This window comes from Camelus bactrianus, chromosome 15, assembly GCF_048773025.1.
Source record: "Camelus bactrianus isolate YW-2024 breed Bactrian camel chromosome 15, ASM4877302v1, whole genome shotgun sequence".
In the NCBI taxonomy this organism is placed as follows: domain Eukaryota; kingdom Metazoa; phylum Chordata; class Mammalia; order Artiodactyla; family Camelidae; genus Camelus; species Camelus bactrianus.
Genome location: NC_133553.1, coordinates 16,532,175 through 16,544,673, shown reverse-complemented (window position 1 = coordinate 16,544,673; position 12,499 = coordinate 16,532,175). Strand labels below are relative to the sequence as shown.

Genomic DNA, 12,499 nt, shown 5'->3' with positions numbered 1-12,499 from the left:
GTTAGGACTTTATCCTGAAAACAGCGGGAAGCTGTTCACCATGGGAGCATGGCGGTCAGATATAAACTTCAGAGAAATCAAAGTGACTCTGAGAAGGAAGAATACTTGTGGGGAATGAGAATGGAAAACAAGGGGGGCCAGTCAGAAGGCCCATTTGCTACAATCCAAGCAGAGATTCCAGAAGGCGCAAAGAGCTAAGTAGTTAAGCTAATTACAGCATTATTGTAATTCCTAGTTTCTTCTTGGTTCGAGTATTTCCTAAGTTGGTGATTTATTCCATGGGGTAGTTTCCAGGAAATGATGGGGAGGGATGTGGGGAGTCTAAACAAGAAGGGAAGCCCCACCTTCCAGGCTCCAACCTGCAAACAATCAGAGCTGAGCCTCAGTTTTTACGTTTCCAGTCAAATAATACGTGAATTACATGGTTTAGAATGAATAAAAAATGTCACAGCTAAAATCAAACGTCACGTAGTATAATTGCAGAAACATAATCATTCCCTGTACAAATTTTAGGAACCAGTGACGGGGGTGGCATCTCACATTGCGTGTTTACATGACTCATTGCTGACTCTGCGTAAATAAACCAGGAGAAATTAATGTGCTGTTGTTCCGGAAAAACAGAACTTTATCCTCACCACAGGATGAAGGTTACAAGTGACAGCTCATTCCCTGTATATTACTCTTTCAAGCGTCCTACTTTTTGAGACTCCTATGCTAATTTCAATCATTTCTATGTTCATCATTTTACAAAATACTATGATTTACTTATTCTAATTATTAATAATAAATGTTTATAGAGGAATTTTTAAATCTTAAAGTCATCAAAAAGCCTACCAGTCAGAGAGAGAGCCACTACTAACATTCTCATGTATTTGCTTCAAAATAAGCGGACAGCCAGAGATGCATAGAAATTGAAATCTATAGATTTTTTTTAAATGCAGAGATGTAGATATTAACCTATGGGACTTTTGCATCTCCCTCTTTATTTTCCTGTTTCTATTTTCGTTTTTTAAAAACAATTTTATCTCTACAATTGCTAATTTTGCTTACAGTCTTTGGCAACATTAATAAAATCATAAATTTTATCTGAAAGTGAGGTGGGAAGCCCCATAAAAAGACCAGCAGGACCCCCAAGCAGGGCCACTGCTCTCCTGCCAGCACCACCCGGTTCCCCGGCCCAGAGACTCTACCTCACTTTTCGCCTCTGAAACGGTTTACTTACACCTAAAATTCTATTGGTTCCCTGAGCTCCTGATTGGTTATTTCCTTCACTCCTGATTGGTTCATTTCCTTAACTTCTGATTGGTCCATTGGTAGTACTTCATTTGCTTGGAGCTCACTCCTGATTGGTTATTTCCTTTACTCCTGATTGGTTCATTTCCTTAACTTCTGATTGGTCCATTGGTAGTACTTCATTTGCTTGGAGCTCACTCCTGATTGGTTATTTCTCTCACTCCTGATTGGTCCACTTCCCTCACTCTTGATTGGTTATTTCTCTCCCTCCTGATTGGTCCATTTCTACAAAGTTTGTTCTTAATTAGTCAACTTTCCTTATACCTTATTTACATATGATGTGGCAAAGTGTCAACTGGTAGCCTATAAAAGCCGGTGTAAACCGACAGACGGGGTCCAGAGCTTGGAGTGTTAACTTCTCTGGGCCTGCTGGTGCAATAAACCTGAGTTCTCCAACTCTCCAAGTACTGCTTGGTCTCTTGCCTGGATCCAGGTTGCTATCATAACTGAGCTGTAACACATTTTTTTGCAACGAAAGGACAGGCAAAATAGAGCAGGAAATTCACAAAAGGCAATAACAAAACAGGAACCTTGATGGATATTCAGTATATTTGTAAACAAAACAAAGTGACAGTGTCTTAAAAAATATAGTAGCGTCAATAGAAAAACAGAGGAAGCTCCTGGAAGACCTCATTTCTCTGTGGCTTGTCTTTTGGTTGCAGGCACGGACACTGAGTCAAGCTCACTGAGCTGTAGGAGAGAAGAACAGCCCTGGACGATTTTGTCCTCCCAGGCTTGGTGACCACCTAGGGAATTTAACTGGGCTGGAGACGGAGGAGGAGTGCAAGCTTAAAGTGCCTTTAGGAGGAGGAGGGAAGAAAAAGCGTGTATTTTCTTATGTGCTAGTGTATCTGATTGTGTGATCAAAGCACTGGAGGGCGCTGGGTAACCCCCGCATGGTCTTTTCCCTAGAGTCTCTTTCCAAACATCCAGTCAGCTTAGAGGACACAGGACCCACAAAGTGATTGTGCAGCCTTGATTTAGCCAAGAAATCCTTTCGTCAAAGGATACCTAAGCAGAGACTCCCTCTGTATAAAGCAGGCAGAGGTGACAAGGTGTAAGGTCCCCAGAGGCCACTGGCTCCTACACAGCCACCCCGCTGAGCCTGTGTGCATCCCCAGCCTCTGGGCGGACGCAGTGGGCCAGCTCTGGTGACCAGAGAACGGCCGTAAGTCTGTGCACTGCCCCCTCAACACTGCCCTGAGTCCAGGGCCGCGGAAACGTCTTTGGGGACCAGCTGATGGCGCCAGGCCTACAGGTCTTCCTCTTGTCCAGCCCCAGGTCACAGTCGCAGAGCCACGCAGGAGGCGGGCAGCGCGCACACCTCCCCCTCCCTCCTGGCCCTCACCTCCCTGGCCTCCCTCCTCCCGTGACTCTGCGACGAGACTGGGGACAGGGGAGCACCGGGCCCCCGCAGTCAGCGCTGCTGTCGTCTGGAGGGCAGGAGGGCATGACGGTCGTCAGCCTCAGTCCGCCTGGCGAGTTATTTTCTCCTTCAGATCAGACGTCCTGGGAGAAGCCGTTTTATAAGTAAGCTGCACTGATGTGTGTCTCAGTACCGTTTAAGTAGAACCACCCACGTGCCGCTGAAACCCCAGTGGTGCAGCAGACTGGTCACACGGCCTCTGACTTGCTGCTTGAACTGTGTGGACCCTGGTTTCCTTACCTATGAAACAAAAATGACACCACCCACCACACAGGGCTGTTAAAGGACTCAACGTGCCAGCCTCCGGACCAGGGGACAGCAGAGAACAGATGCGCTGGGCAAACACCAGGGGCCCTGCCCCACGCTTCTTTCCCTGATCTGAATCGGTTTCCTTGCTGAAAACACGGAAAATAACTGCCCCGCTGTCTTGCGAACGCTGTTGCAGCTCACTCACTCATCCCTCTCAAGGCGGCAGAATGGTTCCCTGCCTTGAATGGACCTCAGCGGCCCTGCCCGTGAGCTTCGTCAGGTATGACTCAGGACTCAGCGCGGACGGTAAAGACCTTTCCTTGGGGGATGGGAGCACAGTGCATGCCACCCCGGGGCTCTGGACCCCGTTTCCCCTCCGCCATCACTTCTTACTGGAATCCATTCGGACAAGGCATTAAGAAACTCAAACAGGCAGCAACAGTGTGTCATTCGGGTAACTCTCCCTCTGACAGAGACTGATGGTTTCTGCGGGGCTGAGGTCATCATTGGGAAGACACGACCAGCTGACCTGGCACTTCGGGGAAACCGTGGAGATGGCGATTGGGCGGCAGAAAGAGTCCTGAGTGCTTTCTAGGTTTCCCCCGCCGTGACCTCAGAGGCAGAGGCTCCTGCGGTGGGAGGCACCTTCTGCCCACACGAGAGAGGGCCAGGCGGATTCGGGGTCTGGGCAGCCCGAGGCGGGCAGCTCGCCGGCTGGCGAGTGGGCTCGGAAGCCGAGCTCTGCCCTTGAACTGACCTGCCTTTTCTCCAGCCCCCCTCATTCCTCATCCTGTCACTGCCCGCCCTTCGATCGCCCGCCACCAGCATCCAAGCATGTCCCTTAGCTCGGGGTAGCCTTTCAGAGGACACAGGCTGTGCTTCTACCTCCAGGGTCCCCCAGCAGATTCGGGAAGATGAAGGAGGCCCGCGAATGTCTAATGTGGAAATTTACCACGCAGCACAGCAAGGAAGGCGAGCTGGGGGGGGGGGGGTTCCAAACAGCTGATTTGCATCTTCAGTGAGAGGCTTTTCCTCCCAGCTGCCCCCCACCTGAAGTCAGACGCTGATGAAAAGCACCGAGCACAGATCACCTGGCCCGCATGGCACAGACGGTGCTGGCGTCGGCTGCACCGTGGCACCTTAGCAGCAGCCTGTGAGGTGTGTGCATCGCAGAGGAGTAAACCGAGACCCGAAAAGCGGGAATAAACTGCCCGATGGCACGCAGCTATTAAGTGAAAGGGCAAGGACCGAAACCCGGGTTATCTGCCCTGGAAACCGAGCCCTGAGCCCGGGCGCTTGCAGTCACGGACGGCATTGCACGTTCTGCGCGTGGCCTGTTTACAAACGAAATTGCTTTCAGTTTGCTCGTTAGTTCATAACCGCTGACCTCATGTGCTGGCTCATTTCCTGCTCTGAGTTAGAAATGAGGAGACATTGCAGCAACCAGTTATTCCTCATGTTTACTAGTCTATCGTGGTCCTTGCAAATTTTCAATTACCCAAATCAATTCATTCCTTTAACTGCACAAGCCAGTGTCAAAAGGAACGAGGTTATGGGTACACATGTCTTGTGCCACGTGCTGTAAAATTGCTACCATCCTTCGCTGTTTTAGAGACGGGCTCTCAAAGTGGGGCTGCTTCCTTGTAACTTTGAAGACATTACTTTGAATCTCCTTAGGCTTAAGGATCTTTCATGTGGCGTCAAGGATTTGAATTCCACCCAGGAAGAAAGCACACCTGTCCACACCCGCGGTGAGCGGCGCTCCCTGCAGAATGAGGAGCCCACGGCGGTCACAAAGCGCCTCCTGACCGGTGGGTGAATCCCGACCAGAGCGAGATGCTTGGCTGCTGCCTTGTGGAATGATGGCTTCACTCTTCTTTCCGAAAACTCACAAGGTCCCATTCATTCAAGTCTTCCTTCAGCCCTGATCAAGAGCTGCCATGTGTTTATTCTGTGCGAGGCCTGTCTATGCTTAAGTTGCATGGCCACTGTGCTCGGGGGAGGCTGGTGAGCTTAGCCCCGGGTCCCCCCAGGGGCGCTGGTGCCGGGGACGGGGAGCAGGCCCATGGCAGAAGGCCTGGCAGCGCAGCACCGCTGGGGCGGGCGGACTCTGAGATCGGGTCAAGAGCTCGAGAAGCGTTCTGGAAGGGGAGGCCGGGGAGCCTTGGAGAGGGCGTCCGGCATCCGTGCCCCCGGAAATCAGAAAGGCGGAGACTTCCGGTGTTTGGGAGGTCACGGGCAGCTGTGTCGATGTTAGGGAAGAGAAGAGAGTGCGGGCTCTTCAAATGGTGAAGAGAAGAGTGCTACAGCCCCAGCTCCGGGGTGTCAGAGGCAGGACGCACGTGGCACTAAGCAGACAAAGAGTAACCAGGTTTGAGGAAGAAGCAGTGTGCGTGCTTCACCCTTCCCAGGAGTTTGGGTAGAACTGTGTCCCCCAGAGAGATATGTGACATCCTGACCTCCCAGCACTGAGGAGTGTGATCTTATTTGGAAGTAGGGTCTTTGCAGATGGAATTAAGCTGAGATAAAGCCATTAGGGTAGCCCTCAGCCAGTATGACCCCTGCCCTGACAGGAGGAGGGAAGGCCGGGCCCAGCCACACGGAGAAGGCTGCGTGCGGTGGTGGGGGCAGGACTGGAGCACGCAGCTGCAGCCCGAGGGCTGGTAAGGATTTCCAGAGCGGCCAGAGGTGGGGACAGGCAGGAAAGGAGGCCCCCGTGTGTGCCAGGCCTGCCGCGATAAGGTCCCACGGGCTGAGTGACCTCAGTGACGGAGTCAGGTTGTCTCCCAGCTCTGGAGGGTGGAGGTCTGAGAGCAAGGTGTCGGAGGGCCCACGCTCCCTCCGAAGGCTCCAGGGGAGGGTCTGCTCCATGCCGCTCTCCCAGCTGCTGGGAGTCGGCTTGCATCCTTCTGTGTTTCCTACGTGTAGACACATTACTCCCGCCTCTGCCTTCAGGCCACAGGCTGTTCTCCTGGGGCTGTGTCCTGACGCCCCCTCATAAGGACACCGGTCTCACGGGCACAGGGCCACCCTCCTCTAGTTGACCCCATCGTAACTAGCGCTGCAATGAACCCGTCTCCAAATAAAGTCACCTTCTGAGGTTTCTGAGGTCCTGGGTGTTAGGACCTCAACGGGTGAATTTGGGGGGAACATAATTTGACCCGTACCTTTCTTTAAAGGTTTCGGGGGGAACTAACTTTGGACTCTGGCTTCCAAAACTGGTTGTTTCAGGCCACCCAGTTGTAACTGTTACAACACCCGAGAAAACTGATGCAGCTGCTGAAATAAAAGGGGGGATAAAATGAGAGCTCAGATAGGAGGTGTATTTTTAGAGGAAGGACTATTTCAGAGAAGTTGGGCAAGTGGACGGAGGGCATCTGAACGCGCGGGAGGCGGAGGCGGGGCGGGGCGCGGGGAGCGGGGGCGGTTGGTGGACGGGGGTGTGGGTGGCGTCGGGGCGGGGTGGAGGGCGAGGCGGTGCTTGTAAGTCTGTTTTACTCACGTGGTCCGTCACTTTGGCCGCAGACGGGAGACAGGGTGGGACGATGGTGACGTGGGGAGGGGCCTCCGGATCTTTGGAGGCTGGGCTGGGGCTGTTTCCACAGGGAGCAGAGTCTCTTGCAAGAAATGAGAGCAGTCTTTTTACTTTCTTTCTTTCTTTATCCTCCCCGACCAACCCTCCATCCCCAATCTGGACGCGGAACAGATCTCAGCTAGAAACTGAAAGCAGTATTCCGAAGTGGAGTGGACCAAGGGAAGCTTCCAACTCTGTGTTGAATTATTTATTCAGTGTATGGGCTCACTTGCCATCTGGCATGTTTCTCTCTCATCAGGGTTAGAAAAGGTTTAAACCCCTTTCCTGGGCACCCCAGGAGGAGACCCCCCCCCACTGTTCCACTCCCTGTCCTCCCCAGCCTGACCTTGAGCTGTCCCCAAGCTCAGGGTCACCACCCCCAGCCCTGGGGCTGCCCCCTGCCCTGGGCCAGCTCCTGGACTGGGTCTTCGGCCTCGCCAGTACCAGCTCCCCCAGCCCAGGACCGTCTGCCAAGCTGATGGCTCAGTCATGGGGAGACCCTGAGTGTTGTTTTTTTTCTATTTTTTAATTATTTTAGTCACACTGCACGTGCTTTGATTCATGTTACAAATAACGCTCGGATGACCCATCGGTCAGAGACATTTTTCCATCATTTCATTAGCTTTTGAGATACATCAAGCCAAGTCACGTTTTTAGAAGATGTCGCTTCGGTGTACATTTCAGCTAAAATCACTACCCGGTTTCAGTTTCAGAGGCGGGTTTTGCAAATTAATATGGTTCAGTTCAGCTTTGGGTTCACAATTCGGGTCAGGTCACGACCCTGAAAGCATTCCTAGATAAGGTGGCTGATATTAATTTCTTATGATAATAATGCTGAAGACAGACATGAAAATAACCCTTTGTCTGTGACCCCAAGGTCCTTGCAAAAATACAAAGGAAAGATCCCTGTGTGGTTTTCTTAAACCAGCACAAGGTTGGAGCGTCTGTGGTGCGAGCTCTGCGGGGCCTGAGGGTAGAGCTTCCAAAGCAAGCAGGGCCAGGGCCCTTCAGGGGTGACACTCTTAAAACTTCCTTTTGGAGAAGGTGGGCATTTAATATTCAAGTCGCTCACGGGCGAACGGCGACTTAGGTGCCGGTGGGTGGTATTCTGCCAGGCAGGAGTCCTGGGAACTTGAAACCCATCGCTGTTTTGCTGAAACACACTTTGATCAACAATGGGACTTTTTTTCATTGTCTTTGCTCTTAGGGTAGCGTTTACTCGCCAGTGTGTGGAGCTCTCCCTAAAAACTACGCCCACCTACAGGAGACGGCAGGGCCTGCCCCACCCCGGCCCCTCCTGGGGCCACTTGCAGGCTGTGCCGTGTTCCAGGAGGAGAGCAGAACAACCAAAGCTGCTAGAACGGGAGGTGGTCCTGTACCTGAACGTCGCAAAGAGCAAATGCCGAGGGCCCCGTGAGAAGGTGTGCTTTATACACAGGGGGTGCTACTCATCCGCTTAAAAAGGTGGAATCTTGTCATTTGCAATGACAAGGATGGACCTGGGGGTATTATGCTAAGTGAAGTAAATCAGATAGAAGATAAATACCACATAATTCCACTCATATGTGGGATATTAAAAACAAAGAATAGATAGACAAAACCAAACAAGACCGAACACAAAGATACAGAGGACAGAGTAGTGGTCACCAGAGGGGAGGGGGCAGGGAAGGGTGAATCGGGCGAAGGGGGCCACTTGTGGGGTGACAAATGGAAACTAAGCTTTTGGAGGTGAGCACATGCGGGGCTAACAGAAGCAGAGGTGCAATGTACACATGAAACACACAATGTTATAAACCGACGCGACCTCAATAAAAAATAAGGTTTGAAAAAGTCCTCACACATGTGAACTTATTTACGAAACAGAAATAGACTCACAGGCATAGAAGACAATCTCACGGTTACCGGCGGGGAGAGGAAGCGGGAAGGGATAAACTGGGAGCTCGACATTTGCAGATGCTGACCGCCACATATGAAACAGAGAAACAACCAGTTTCTTCTGTGCAGCACGGGAAGCTGTACTGAGTGTCTCGTAGTAACCTATAATGGAGAAGAATATGAAAAAAATCTGTAAATATGTGTATGACTGACAATTATTGTCCACCAGAAATTGACAAGCACTGTAACCTGACCGAGCTTCAATCGTCAATCAGTAAAATATATTAATAAAAAGAGCCCGTAAATTTTTCTTTTTTTTCTTTTCCTTTACATTTGTCTAAACCACAGAGCCACTCTGATGCCACTTCCAGAACTGCTCCTCACACGTGGCTGAGCCCCAGGGAACCCTCCGCCGCACCCCCACCCCCAGGCAGGGCTTCCGGGCCTCGGGCCCCAGCCAGTCTTTCTTCTTTTCCCCTTGGCTCCCTCTCTCCATTTTTCTACTTCTTGTCACAGTCTCAAAAAACAAAGCAGAAGAAAACAAAAACGATAGCAAAACCCTGGTGCCAGGAGTCGGGGTTTGAGTCTGTGATGAGATGATAGACCCCCCCACACACACACACACATTAATACACATTCACACAGATGGTGGTCCCCGCAGTGACCGCTCGGACGGTCAGCACAGCACCTCCGGCCTCAGCCTCTCCGCACCTCCCCCCTGGAGGGCTCTGACTGGGTCGCACAGCCCTGTTGTCACGCTGGCTGCTGAACACAGCTGTGGATAATCCCCCAGCCCCCGCCGGGGCTGCCTGGAAAACCCCTGTAATTTTAAACAGGCCTTGTCTCCCAGCCGTCCCTTGCCCTGAACCCTGGCAAGGTGGGGCGGGTGACTCATCCAGGCCCCGGCCCCAGGCTTGGCGCTTGTCTCCACGGGCAGCCCTGCCCGGAAACAGCTGGGACCACAGTGGGGGCTCCCATGGGGAGGGCTCTCAGCTCTGAGTTCCAGCAACTGGGAGGGAGGGAGGGAGGGACGGAGGCTTTTCCTTGGGACGTGCCAGGCTAAATCAATCCTTTCCCTTTCAGCTTAGAGATAAAAACCTTAAGTGTCATTCCGGCACTCAGCACCCAGGAATGTCCCCGCACAGCTGACAGCCCTCGACTGCCATTTAGGACGCATGAGATGCCGGCTGACAGACCCACCCCCGGGGCTCAGTGCATGCCGAGAAAGTCCTGGAAACGAATGAATGAAATAGCCAGAGTCCCAGCATGCAGCCCTCACCCTGGGACATGGCACCCTAACGCAGCAGAGCCAGTTCTGTGGGTGACAGTGACCCCTCATATTTACATAGGGCTTTTTAGTTTACAAAGCGCTTTCAAGGCCATCAGTGCATGTGACCCTGGGGACAGCCCCAGGAGGCAGCAGGGCTGCTATTTTTAGTGTCTCCCACTCTGTTGACATCATTCTTCCGCTTACGTACCCCCTCCGAACTGCTTATCACTGTTCTGTAACGACTGGCTCACACTGCGTTACAGTGGAAAGAACACAGGTCCTGAAACCAGACTTGCCCGTGACGTCTGGCTTGGTCACGTACCGGACAGCCCGGCCTTAGGTCTGGTGCCTCCTCTCTCTGAGGAAGCTATTGACCTCTCCTGGTTGTGGTCCGAGTTAACTGATGAGATGCACCTGGAAGCACCGAGCCCAGGGTCTAGAACGAGGTCGGTACTCCTCTGATACCGGATTCTCACCTCCCCCTGTAGGATGCCGGTGACTGGAAGGCTGGCCCCAGGCTCATTTATTTTTTTATCCCCACAGCTTAGCACAGGGTTTGGTACATGGGTGCATTATTTAAAAACAAGGCATAGAAAACAAACTTCTGGTTACTGACAGAGAAAGGGGGGAGAGGGACAAATTGGGAGTTTGGGATTAGCAGATACTAACTACTGTATATAGAAGAGATAAACAACAAGGACCTACTGTAGAGCACAGGGAACTGCATTCAATAACTTGCAATCATTTATAATGAAAAAGAATATGAAAAAGAATACATACATGTATAACTGTGCTATACGCCAGAAACTAACACAACAATGTAAATCAACTGCACATCAATTAAATAAATAATAAATAAATAAACACAAGAAAGAACACAAGTGCTGAGTGAATGCACAAACCCTATTTTTTAAGCGCATAAACAGAAGCCCAAAGTGGCCAACTGTTCTGTCCAGGAGGGGACTGGATTTCTGATTCCTCTATGGGCTGTTCTTCCTCCTACCCCATGCTCTCAAAGATCTGTTGTTCAGTGGGGGGAGGGTACAGCTCAAGTGGCAGAGCACATGCTTAGCACACACAAGGTCCTGGGTGCAATCCCCAGTACCTCCTCTAAAATAAATAAATAAATAAACGGAATTACTTCCCCAACCAAAAATAAATAAATAAATAAAGATCCGTTGTTCAGTCATCTCATTAGCTAATTAAATTTCTTCTCCAAACACAGTCTTTGTTCAGACACCTTACCGTGTCTCCTGGTTTTTTCCCAATGACATCAACCTCTCGAGGAAATTAACGAGGCTCTTCTGCGCAAAATGGCTGGGACACCCTGGGTGGCAGCATCCACTGGGCCTAAGCTACCGTGAGCTAACTAGCCCTGCCGCCGATTTGCAGAGCAACCACCTCGCGAGGAAGGTTTCCTGAGAATTGTCTACAGAGGGAGTGTAACATAGAGTTGATTCAAAAAAGATCTCAGCTAGGTTGTCTCTAGGTAAGTGGATGCCAAACTGATGCTTTCAGGTTCAAACCTAATTATGTTAACCTTCAGTTTAAAACCTCTGGTGTCTTCCTCCATCACTTTGGTTCAAGGCAGAGTCCTCCACCTGGTCTCTGAGTCCCTGAGCAGCTCCTGCACCAGGATACTTCCCTCACCTCTCTCCTTCCCACTTCCTCCTCAGGTCCACTGGGCCCCATCTGGCTTTTTAACGTCACAACTTTCCCTATCCCTCGGGCTGAGCTCTTTCATCTCTCCAGAAGCCCATCCCCTCCTTTCTCTCCTTAAATTATCTTATTCTTCAGATTTAGGTTCAAATACCACCTCCTCCAAGAAGCCTTCCCTGACTGCCCAGTCTGCCTCAGCTCAAGCTCTTTGATTGCATGATGCATGGAATCACATTCTTGTCCTGCCAACTTCTTATATTCACCCTTATGTGTATATTTTTCACTGCGGTTGTTTGAGTGACATTTGTGTTCCTCCTCCAAACTGTATACTCCATGAGAACAAAGGTGAGGCCCATGTGTCTCCTTTGGTCTCCTCAGTGCCCATCACATAGTGCCTGGCTCAGGGCACGCACTCAGTTTTTGTTCAGCAGAAATTTGTCAGTAAGAAGAATGTTGATGTGAATGACTCAGAGGGCTGTTCCCTACGAGATCATCCATCCATCCATCCATCCATCCGGGCAGTGAGGGGGAGAAGTACCATCAGGCTCATCGTGTTTGCGGGGCTCCTTGAAGCCAAAGAACTTTCATAGAGTAATCGTCTCAGACCTAGAAGAGACTGCAGATATCATCCAGCCCCAGACTCCCTCTCTTCACAAACCCACTAGGGCATGTGTTCTGCTGGACGAATGGTTTTCCAGGCTTTGCTTGGGCTCATTCTGCACAAGAGATCTCCATCAATAGGTGCTGGGATTACATCACCTGGAAGAGTCCTTTAAGGACTGTGTAAGGACAAATAAAGAGTAAAATTACCCAGAAGGAATGAATCTGTATTTTAGAACAAGCTATTTTAAAGCTAATAAAGAAGCAAAAATGTAGGCAAGACATGATGGAAATAAACCGTTCTAACTGGGGAGCCTTGGTACTGACTCTCAGTCCCTCTCTGCTGGGGACTGACTCTGTCCTTGAGCTGGGTCATCTGCACAAACGCCTCTCTCTCCCGGTTTGCTTCAGAAACCTCCGTTGCCCCAGATGTCTCCCCACTCCCCACCATCTGTCGCTACAAGACAAGCTGAACTGATCATCTCTTGCTTTTGGTACAGCCACTCTAACCACCGAGATGCCTCAACATCTCTGTCGCTTGCTTCAAATTGCG

General features: G+C 50.9%; 1 long non-coding RNA gene across 2 annotated transcripts; it reads right to left on the bottom strand.

Moving 5' to 3' along the window:
- Nucleotides 1–1,948: 1,948 nt before the first annotated feature.
- LOC141573393 (uncharacterized) lies at nucleotides 1,949–9,374 on the bottom strand. 2 transcript variants are annotated; one of them, XR_012499086.1, is made up of 4 exons: nucleotides 9,106–9,374; nucleotides 8,418–8,579; nucleotides 6,471–6,585; nucleotides 1,949–5,316 (listed from the first exon to the last, which is right to left on the bottom strand). It is a non-coding gene; the product is annotated as an uncharacterized LOC141573393 (long non-coding RNA). The 2 variants fall into 2 exon arrangements; XR_012499085.1 differs by lacking the exon at nucleotides 1,949–5,316 and adding an exon at nucleotides 6,028–6,247.
- Nucleotides 9,375–12,499: the final 3,125 nt, after the last annotated feature.